Raw genomic sequence first — 12,655 nt, 5'->3', positions numbered from 1 at the left:
ATTTTCTTTAGAGGAAATTTCTTTACGGACTCTGTGCCGCTGTGACGTGACGTCTTGCACATCGAAACTCGTCGTAGAGCATGGGACGCGCTCTTTAAGGACCGACTGACACATAGTATGATAACTCTGGTTTAGTATCATATATTAGAAGAATTATTTAATAATAATAAAACTAAACCAGTAGGTACGGTATCCATCTGATATTCAAACATTCCTATACCCCCTTCCTTACCACGTCACTGCATGTGAGGTAATTAACTAATAATTTTCTCTCATAATAAATGAGGAGTCGCGATTTCAGAATCTGTCCTGTCTCTTTCTCTAAACCGGTTACGAAACTTTAGATTCACGCGGTACATTCTTTTTTGACAGGTGACCCCTCGAAATTTCCATCGTAAGTATTAGATGCCGCGAAATAATTTTAAATTATCCTTTCGATAAACAAATTTTAAAATTTAAATTATTTCAATAATAGATGGTAAACGCATTACGCATCGATCCAGTTCTCCGTCGCGAGATCCCCTTTCATCGGGCGGGTATAAGGCGTCGCGAGTATTTCCGACAGCGTCTGTTGAGAGACCGACGTACTGTTCCTTACCATTTATACGTAGACCGAGATGAAATTCCGAGCGAGATAATTCGAGCGGTCAATGATCATGAAAACACCCCACACGACCTTTCATTTGCCCCTTTGCCCTCCGAACTAAACCCCGAGAACAGCAGACAACACCAAGCGATACCGGCTGGAGAAGAACCGGAAGAAGAACAGGAATCGTCAGACAGTTGCTCTGTCAGCTCAACTGCTTCCACGATTGTCCTCGACCCGGATAACCTTACTGCTGGAATACCACGGGGATTACTTCGAGCCTGGGAGGCCAATGCCGAAATAAGACGGGACAGGCAGGTCCAAACGTCTCCCCGTCGCCCCGATAGCCCGGCCTCATTTTCGGATTATTCGACCCCAGATTATTCCCCGGTTAGACCCGGAGAATTCGGGTTTGACCCCGTGGATATCTCCCCAGCAGAAGAAGACTTGGCGGACCAAGCGGTTAATCATTTTCTGGATTATCTGAACAGCGAAGAATTCTTAGATACAGTCGATGACATATATCATACATAATTTGATTTCGCTAAAATTACCTTACAAACTAATGTAGAAGAACGAGGAAGGATAAAATAAATAAAAGGAAAAAATAGAAATTTATAACATAATAAATCTACATATTTATTTGTCAACCCTAAAATACCTCCGAAAAGAAGCGTCCTATAGATCCTAATCTCTCGGCGTCCCAGGGTATAGCCGGCGTGGCAGGTTGCCCTGAAAAACAAAATAGAGAGATATAATATTGTTCGTCCCTGCACGGTGCGCCCTGCAGAATCGTTGAATAAACGATCGAATAGGACGTAACAATGTCCAGGAGTTTTACAATAGCGACAGATTTTGGTCTGATAACCTTGTTGAGGCTGTCCAGCAATTAATTTAACTGGTGATGCGGGGAAAGGTGGTTGCGAGGTTGTATGTCCATTGTTGGGATGGTAACGGTTGTTAGTGTTGTTGCTCATAGGATTTTGGCGAGCTGCATTGCTGACGTTATTGGGGAGGTCAGCACGGGGTTGAAAATTTGGGCGGAAGAGAGTGCGCTTCCGAATGTTGTTACGTCCCGCAACGAAAAATTTAAAATCTTATTTATAAAAATATAATCCCTACCTATTCTCTCATCCTATATAATCTTTGCGCGATACTATATATAATCACTATATATTTGCGCCATAATATTATATATAATCAATATATATATACATCAATTTAATAATAATCAGTTCTCATGTAGTCAAAATACTAGTAACCACCAGTACTAACCGAAAGCTGGACTTATACACATCTATCAATCAAGAAAAAGTAATAGGCTCTTTGAAACAGTCATTTATAATAATCGTAAAAGAATTTCAATATATATATAATTATTATTTATGCAATTTTAATAAAGCTGCAAAAGCCCCACACAATCACCTTAAAATCGCTTATGAAATTTCATAAATCAATAGCAAAATACTATATATATATATATATATATTTATATATATATATTCGCCATAATCTCATATTAATACAATACATTGATTGATGTGGTATATAGCCAGAAAGATATTACAATTAATTAGCAGTACTGGAACTGGTCGTATATAATGATATTAATCTTAATAACTAACCTTACTAAGAAAAGAAATTTATTCGAAACTTTATTATCAAGAAAAACTCTTAGCAAAACACTTGCAACAAGACTTCGTATGAATCGGTATGTGAACAAATTCGTCGGTAACTGGTCTTATAGCCTCTTGTGCGTTCCTTCACATTCTTCTGGTAAATTTGGCATGGGAAAATTTCCATAGCCATAAATCCCGAAACCTAAAAATAATATAATTAATTAATACTTAGACAAATAAAGACATAAATCAATAAACAATGAAAAACACATATATATATATATATAAAAGTTTAATTATTATCAAATAATAAATATATTTACTTTGATTATTTAATTATAAAATTAAAATGTAAAAACAGATGACCAGTAATGACTAAATAATAATCCTTTGTAAAATAACAAGCTTCTTTTAAAGAGAAAATGATTTAAATAATTCTTAACGAATAAAATATAATTTGTTTCGAAGAATAGTATAAAGAATTTCGTATCTTATATAATCTTTACTTGTAATTATATATAATCACTATAAATCCACTTTATATTATATGTAACCAATATATATAGATATTCACTCAATATTCATATTATTCCGTTATCACATATAACCAAAAAAGGATATCCCTATGCGTGTATACGCGCTTACTACAAAGGAAAAGGCATAAATCAAAATATTTTATCAAACGATACGCACCTAAATAAATGATTTTGAGCCCATGCGTATCTTTTTAATAAACAGTATGTTCGGTTGTCATAAAAGAGATGCAGCGATTATAAATTTTGAAACCTGAAAATCAAATAATTAATTAATATTTTGTAATAAATATCTACAGTAAAAATGTTAACAAATGCTCCGAAAGTGAGCCACATAAAATATTAATACGAAAATTTACAAAGAATCATCAATAACAAAAGGAAAGTTATAAAGTTAATATTCTACGTACATATAAGAATATAAAACAATAAATAAATGTACCAAGTCAAACAAAAATTAATACCCATGAATAATAATTGTTACTAAAACAATACGCTTTAAAAATCAGTAATTATAATCCGTAATAAAATAATTAACAATATATATATATATTTTTTATATTCATGAGAAACAAAATTAATAAATTTTCCTTGAATAAATATTTTTCTAAACGTTATAATAAATCTTTACTGTACATTAATACCATTAGCCAAATATGTCTGTATAAAATTCTAATTATTACTGAATAACATTTAACTTTGACTATTTAATTACAAAATGTAAATGGCCAATAACTAAATAATAATCTTTTATAAAGTAACAAGCTTCTTTTAGAAATTAATGATCTAAACATTTCTTAATAAAATATAATTAATAAAATATATATATATAATATAATTAATGAATAAAATATAATTAATCAAGCAAGAATTTCCTTTAAAAATCCTAGATTATTTTAATTTTTGGTCCTCGTTGAGTTCCCGTAAATATATATATATGTTCACTATCAGGAACTAATTTTCCTCAGAGTCTTGATACCTGAAAAATATAATAAATGTATAAGAAAATCTACTATAGAAATTATTAAATAAACCATTCAAAATATAATACATACTTACACACTTTTTATGATCCTATATATATATAATATTTATCCTCTTCCTAATAATGTAAGACAACTTGTTATAAATAAGTAGCAAGAATTCCAAGACCCAGCAACTGAAAATAATAATCAAATAATATTTGGCCGTATGAAAAATTAACTTAACAAAAATGTACTAACAAATCAATCTATACAAAAATCTATTATCATTATAAAAGTTTGATTGATCAAAATTACTATATTAAAAAGGTTTAATATTTTATAAATGTATATAATTATATAGGAGTAAAAGAAATCAAATAGTAAAAGAAGTATAATAAATCAAATATTAATATATTAAATTTCAACAATAAATATATTAAATTAAATAATAATTACTAAACAATAACTAAATAATAAAGAAATGTCAAGAAATTATTATGAATAAAATTTTATACGTAACTCTTTGCTGCATACAGAATAATAAGTCACCCTATAAACATAGCCTCCACTTGGTTGTCCACCGGGTGTCCCAATATTTTCATCACCTAACGAAAACGCTATACAGAAAAATAAAAATATATTTATTAATAAAATTCCTTAGAAATATAGTTCAATAACAAATCACAAATATGCTTCCTCAAATATATAATTAACCGACTACATCTATCGAAATTTATACACGAGACCTCAATAGGTAGTAGTACGTGAAAGTGAGAGAGACCGCACTATCGGGTGACTCGCGCGAGTGAGAGAGATAGCGCTATACGTAATACCATATGTAAAAATTAATAAGAATTAAACCGCGAAACAAGCTCGGACAGACTTGTCACCCTCATTATTAGTATAAATACATATGTAGTTATTAATAAAAATTTAAAAGATAATGCATTAAAATACTAAATATTAAATACATATAAAATACATAACATTATACATGAATACATATATTATATATATGTATATATAATATATATTTTATAAATATATGATATAATTAAATAAAACCCTTAATTCATTAATTAACTTATCAAAATAATAAACTTACCAAATAAACTCCCGAAATAATTCGCACAGGTTCCTCAAAATCCTTTCAATGCTGCATATTCTTATATGGTTTAAGCCTGTCTGTTGTCCGTGAATAATCCATTGGTCCATATCCCTTCCAACATATATATATACTATATATGCAACCTAGACAAATAAGAAAAATTCAAATAATAACACGTTTAAACTCTAAGCATAAGAACATAATAATTAATACATTATAAAAATCTCTTTTCATATACGTATATTCTATATAGTTATTCAAATAAAACTTCACTACATAATAATAAATTATATAAAATCTAATCCACCCATTATTGCCAAATAATACATATATTTTTCATTTTGATTATTAATTGCAAAATTTTATATACAATTAAAATATAATGAGTAAGCAATGATAACTAAATAATAAACCATTTTCATTATGTGAAAAGCTCAACATTAATTAATGTATGTATATATTTAATAAATGACCGAAAGTTGTCAAGTCAAGCACATTCAAAATAATATTAAAATATTTCAAAATATCCAAAACTTATCCGCAATTAGAGGTGCATAGAGTTAATAAGTCATGGCCAGATGATCATATGTGAGTATTTTAATCCGCTCCGACAATAGTCTAATAAACGTTCTATATTGTCGATTAAAATACAGCCAAGCTATAAATGATATGCACCCTCGAATATCTTCTGTATAAAATGTCGTTTTACAAAATATCTGAAAAATATAATAACTATATAAGACAAATATATTAAATTATTTAAATTATTAATAATTATAAATAATTAAGATTCTGATTTAATAAAACCAATAATGCAAAATAAAGCTTATAACTCTTTACTATGTGCAGAATTATAAATCTATATAACTACTAAATAAATTTCGTTATAACAAAAATTTACACATATATAACACACATGAAATATAAAGTTTAAATAATAATAATACAAGGTAATAAATATACATATTAATAATAATAATGAATGTATGGTCTTATAAAATTCATTATGCATGATTTTATTATTGAGACGACTAATAAGTCTCCTTATAAGAGCACAAGGCTAAGTCCAGCGTACCGCGTTATCTCCCCTATTACTTTGTTATCTCCCCTAATGTTTTCGACGTCCGCGCCGAGTCTTAATGCGAAAGGGACTCGCGAATATATAATGTATGAATATTATAAGGAGCGCTTTCTTATTGCAAGAGTAGTAAGTTATTACGAAATTATAAATTATAAAAGAATATATATATATATTATATGTTAAATTAATCCATATCATTAACTAACAAAGATCCAACAGTAATGCAATTTTTTAGCAAACTTTCAAGCCTTCAAAAGAGAAATAACAATATGTATAATACATATTTAATTAATAAAATAATGAAGATAAAATTTTTAATAATTACATTTATTAACTTTTACAAACAATATATATAAGTATATATATATATATATTCTATACAATTAACAAGTAAGGAATATATAATTTATTCATATAAATTATAACGAATGAAATTATTAAATCGATTTATAAAGCGTTATAAATTCACTCACCAAAAGATAAGCGACCCTCCGAGCTTCATCCGGTGCAGCTGCACATGAGCTCACTCAGCGATAAGATAAGGCCTGGCGCGACTGCCTGGCGCGACTGCCTGGCACGGCGAACACCTGCATCCGGTGATAAAACAGCTCGCCACATCCTTTGTTCTAACAGCTGAATAATGAAAGAATAATTAATACACTTTTATATTATAATGTAACACAATTATTATTAACAACTATCTAGACCATGCACCTATATGCACATACATATATATATATATCATATAATTATTGTAATTATAATGGTTTATAACACCAGAATTTGTTTATAACATTGTTAACTAGAACTATATAATTAATATAAAGAAAGTTAAAAATCAATTCTAAACGGAACATGCTAGAACGATCATTCACACTTCTATTGAAAGAGGTTGAGATTCTATATTAAAAAATATATGCATGCAAATTATTAAAATTCTGGTGACTAAAAACCTATTGTAAAAGCCTTACCTTTTGTAAAATGAATTAACGAGCTCGATGCATGGACAATACTGACAGCTCCGTCGTCCCCACTATCCCCACGCAAGAGCGCGGCCACTACGTCATAGCGCGCTCGAAGAAGAAGGACAGCTATAGCGGCAAGCGGCGGTCGAGCCGCCTACGCCCGGGAGCGCCGCATTCTCCTACCACTGCGGATAGCCGGCACGGAGTAGGGACCAGAGGGTACCTCAGGGAGCGCAGCTCAGTCTTCCGCGCATTTGACCCGACGCTCTTGAGACAACATCACCTAGCATTTGACCAGGAGCTCTCTGAAGAACAAGAACAGTAGCAGTCACGAACCATTTAAAATCGAAATAAAGACTTTGTCTCAAAACATTATTCGACTTAAAAACTTAGTCGCGAGAGCTGTAAGACAGTAGTATACTTGAACAATAAAAGTGTTTTATTTGAACATCATCGCGGTCTTCTGCCATTTATTTACTACCGGCTCCTTCGACTCTCCTGCCAAGGCATCACTGAGGTCGACAGTCCACAGCGGAGGTTCGACGAGCACTTCCAACCGCAGTACTTTTGGGTAAGTACTCGTTTTAATTATTCAATATTTTCCTTTTCATCTCTCGTGATCTGCAACCATCAACCGAATATTATTATTATTTTTGCATGACATATTGAAGAATTTTATTATACATAATAGTCAACAACTTACCTTCATACAATTCCAACGTCTTCTCCTTCCGATAACACGAGTACGTTGATTGCCTTTGAACGTTAAACGCTCAGTCTGTCTTTGGTTTTATCCACAAGAGTGAATCGTCGCCTTCGACTTGTCAATCGATGTGCATTGGGTAGTCTACTCTACCCCTCTGCCGTTTCCGCGAAGAATTTTCTTTAGAGGAAATTTCTTTACGGACTCTGTGCCGCTGTGACGTGACGTCTTGCACATCGAAACTCGTCGTAGAGCATGGGACGCGCTCTTTAAGGACCGACTGACACATAGTATGATAACTCTGGTTTAGTATAATATATTAGAGGAATTATTTTATAATAATAAAACTAAACCAGCAGGTACGGTATCCATCTTACATTTAAATATTCCTACACACCCTTCCTTACCACGTCACTGCATGTGAGGTAACTATCTAATAATTTTTTCTTATAATAAATGAGGAGTCGCGATTTCAGAATCTGTCCTGTCTCTTTCTTTAAACCGGTCACGAAACTTTAGATTTACGCGGTACATTCTTTTTTGACAGGTGACCCCTCGAAATTTCCATCGTAAGTATTAGATGCCGCGAAATAATTTCAAATTATCCTTTCAATAAAACAAATTTTAAAACTTAAATTATTTCGATAATAGATGGTTAGCGCCCGACGACCAGACCCAATAACTCGCCGCGAATTCCCTCTGCAAAACGCAGGCGTAACTCGCAGAGAACTAATCAGACAGCGGTTATTACGAGATCGCCCCTCTATCGCACGGCAATTATTTGTAGATAGGGATAATATCCCTTCTAGTATTTTACGCGCCGCCAACGATCGCGAAGATACTTTCTTTGATTTGTCCTTCGCTCCTTTGCCTCCTGAATTAAACCCCGAAACCAACAACGGCAACCCCCCAGCGATACCAGCAGGCGAAGAATCGAGCGAAGAAGAGGACCTTCCGCTGACAGACGAGGACTCTGATCATCTTAGCGATTGCCCAACAGTCGTGTACGATTTGGATAATCCAACGGTCAGAATTCCCCCAGCACTTCTCCTAGCTTTCGAGAGAAACGGAGAAATAAGAAGAACTCGAGACCAACAAGTCCAGACTGTGCCATCGCCAAGCCTTCCACAAACCCCTGATTCATTTTCAGGTTATTCTACCCCGAATTACTCTCCGGTCGCTCTTGGGGAGATAGACCCAGAACCGATAGACATCCCTCCAGTCGAAGAGAGCTTCGCGGATTTTGAAACTAACCAAATTTTAGATTACTTAGATAGTGAGGAGTTCTTGGGAACGGTAGACGACATATATCATTCATAGTTTAATTTCGCTAAAATTACCTTATAAACTAATGTAGAAAAACGAGGAAGGATAAAATAAATGAAAGAAAAAAATAGAAATTTATAACATAATAAATCTGCATATTTATTTGTCAACCCTAAAATACCTCCGAAAAGAAGCGTTCTATAGATCCTAATCTCTCGGCGTCCCAGGGTATAGCCGGCTTAGCAGGTTGCCCTGAAAAAGAAATAGAGAGATATAATATTGTTCGTCCCTGCACGGTGCGCCCTGCAGAATCGTTGAATAAACGATCGAATAGGACGTAACACTATCAAAACAGGCTTTAACAGATGTCGCCCCTTGTGAATGGAATATGATTGTCGAAGTGAGCGAAAATTGCTACTTTTTGGAATATAGACATATGTACCATCAATATATGCAATAACTCGAGGCTCTTGTGGCTCTGGATTATACAATTCATTACTGAATGGGGTGACATGTCTCTGTATATACTGTTCTCGTGTAATTGCGTTAAGTCCAATATTATCAGGAACAAAGCGTTGCATTAATGATTGTCTGACAGTAGCGATTGTCATACTTACAGCTTGTCTAGACGAATATTCGAACAGAACTTTTAAAAAGTCGTCGGAAAGTCCTTGTCGCATTTTACATAAGAACATTAAAAGGTCCTTCTTACTTATATATCTATGGCCACCTTGAACTGGTACTCTATCACAATAGGTAAATAATTCCAGAAATTGTTGTTTTGTCATAGGAGAAAATGATTCAAACTCAACATCGGTGAAACTGTTTTCATCGACAAATCTCGCCTGATTTTTGGCTACGCTACGAAGACCTTGTAGAAATGCTTGTAGTTGTTGCCCTTTGATAACATAAGGCCTGTTAATAAAAGATAAACCAAGAAGGAACGGCTGTGGAATGAAGTTATTATTATCTAAATGATGTCTACGCGATCTGACATATTCGGGGATGTATATATCTTGTAAAACAAAAGCGTTAACTCTGCATTCCAGTGAAAGTCTGTGTACGTCAATATTGGCGTTACAAAAAACGCAAGTTTGGCTACCGGTTTGCGTTAATACATTAAGCCTCATACAAGCAGGATCACGTTCAAGCTCAGTTATTTCGTTATGAATTGATTGATTGCAGTTGAAACATATTCTAGTTACATCCATAACAATAAGAAGCGGCCTGTGAAATTCTTCTCGTCTTCGAATAGCGATTTCGCATTTGTTGGCATCTTCCTCCCTATCTATGCGAGCCATCTGCCCAAGGAAATATGCCCTATCGCAAATATAGCAATGTGCGCGATTTCTTCTAAAAGCCATATTATATAAAAATCTAGTTTTGTTCCCTATTTATAAGTAACTATTTTACGGAAATTCGCGAATAATGATATCCTAAAACTACATCAACGAGTACGCTATGTGCAGCTACAAAATCAACTCGAAGTCTAATAACTCAAAAGAATCAAGTTTTACTCTCTTTTTAAAGAAGTAAATATTTGACTTGAATAATCATAACGTATAAAGTACAACTACATCAACGTGTACGCCGTGTGGCGTTACGAAGCAATTGCAAAGAATAATCAACTCTAAGCAAAATAACCCATAAAAAGAAAACTCATAATATCTGGTTTTTAGGATATGCATGGCATCAAGAAAATATTCGTTATCCCTCGACAAGACTCAATAGGGAACAAAACTAGATTTTTATATAATATGGCTTTTAGAAGAAATCGCGCACATTGCTATATTTGCGATAGGGCATATTTCCTTGGGCAGATGGCTCGCATAGATAGGGAGGAAGATGCCAACAAATGCGAAATCGCTATTCGAAAACGAGAAGAATTTCACAGGCCGCCTCTTATTGTTATGGATGTAACTAGAATATGTTTCAACTGCAATCAATCAATTCATAACGAAATAACTGAGCTTGAACGTGATCCTGCTTGTATGAGGCTTAATGTATTAACGCAAACCGGTAGCCAAACTTGCGTTTTTTTGTAACGCCAATATTGACGTACACAGACTTTCACTGGAATGCAGAGTTAACGCTTTTGTTTTACAAGATATATACATCCCCGAATATGTCAGATCGCGTAGACATCATTTAGATAATAATAACTTCATTCCACAGCCGTTCCTTCTTGGTTTATCTTTTATTAACAGGCCTTATGTTATCAAAGGGCAACAACTACAAGCATTTCTACAAGGTCTTCGTAGCGTAGCCAAAAATCAGGCGAGATTTGTCGATGAAAACAGTTTCACCGATGTTGAGTTTGAATCATTTTCTCCTATGACAAAACAACAATTTCTGGAATTATTTACCTATTGTGATAGAGTACCAGTTCAAGGTGGCCATAGATATATAAGTAAGAAGGACCTTTTAATGTTCTTATGTAAAATGCGACAAGGACTTTCCGACGACTTTTTAAAAGTTCTGTTCGAATATTCGTCTAGACAAGCTGTAAGTATGACAATCGCTACTGTCAGACAATCATTAATGCAACGCTTTGTTCCTGATAATATTGGACTTAACGCAATTACACGAGAACAGTATATACAGAGACATGTCACCCCATTCAGTAATGAATTGTATAATCCAGAGCCACAAGAGCCTCGAGTTATTGCATATATTGATGGTACATATGTCTATATTCCAAAAAGTAGCAATTTTCGCTCACTTCGACAATCATATTCCATTCACAAGGGGCGACATCTGTTAAAGCCTGTTTTGATAGTCGCACCGGATGGTTATATTTTAGATATACAAAGACCATACTTCTCAGACAGCAAAAATAATGACGCCGCAATTCTTGAAAACGAGTTTGAGAAAGATGCTGAGAGAATGAGAGAATGGTTCCGAGAAGGCGACATAATAATTGTAGACAGGGGGTATCGAGATGCCATAGAGTTATTAATTCGCCTCGGTATTCGACACAAAATGCCAGCACTTATTCAACCAGGAGAACGGCAACTTTCTACAGAGGATGCAAATGATTCGCGAATAATAACAAAAACTAGATGGATTGTAGAGGCTAGAAATGGTCACATAAAAACAATTTTCAAATTCCTCAGCAACATAGTCTCAATACCGCATCTTCCAAACGTAGGCGATTTTTTCCGCATTGCTGGCGCAATAATTAATAAGTACCATCCTACTATTATTATGGAAGAGGCTGATGTTAACATGGCGCGGCGAATCCTTCAGGAAGCAACAAAACCGAATGTGGTTCAGGCATTGGTAGAAGTTGACAATTTACACACAAGAAATGCTCAAAGATGGGTTCCTTTAAATTCCGTACAAATAATTGATTTTCCAATGTTATCTTTGAACTATTTAAAACTAGTGACTATTGGTATATATCAAATTCAATTAGCCCCATCCTATATACAGGACAAGTTGCAAAGGGACGAAGCGGAAGAATTCCAAGTTGAAATGTTACGAGATGCGGATAGAATACCACGACCTGGATTTATGCGAGTAAGAGTTTATTCACGATTTAGAAACGCGACGAAATACCAACTATGGATCTCATACTTACCAAATAATGATGAAGTGGATGACGGAATGGACAATGATGAAGTAAATCCCGTGCAAGGGTATTACTGTACATGTAAGTCCGGTGCTCGAACGCTTGGAACGTGTGCACATGTTACCAGTATCTTATGGTTTTTGGGATATGCACGGCATCAAGAAAATATTCGTTACCCCTCAACAAGACTCATTGATACAATCAATGATGCTGCAAATCGGCCGCAACAAGAAAATCTCAATTAATATTAATCGT

Source organism: Camponotus vicinus, unplaced genomic scaffold (assembly GCF_025532165.1).
Source record: "Camponotus vicinus isolate PSW18456_S1 unplaced genomic scaffold, iyCamVici1.0 SCAF_2, whole genome shotgun sequence".
NCBI lineage: Eukaryota > Metazoa > Arthropoda > Insecta > Hymenoptera > Formicidae > Camponotus > Camponotus vicinus.
Note: the sequence above shows the minus strand (reverse complement) of the source record.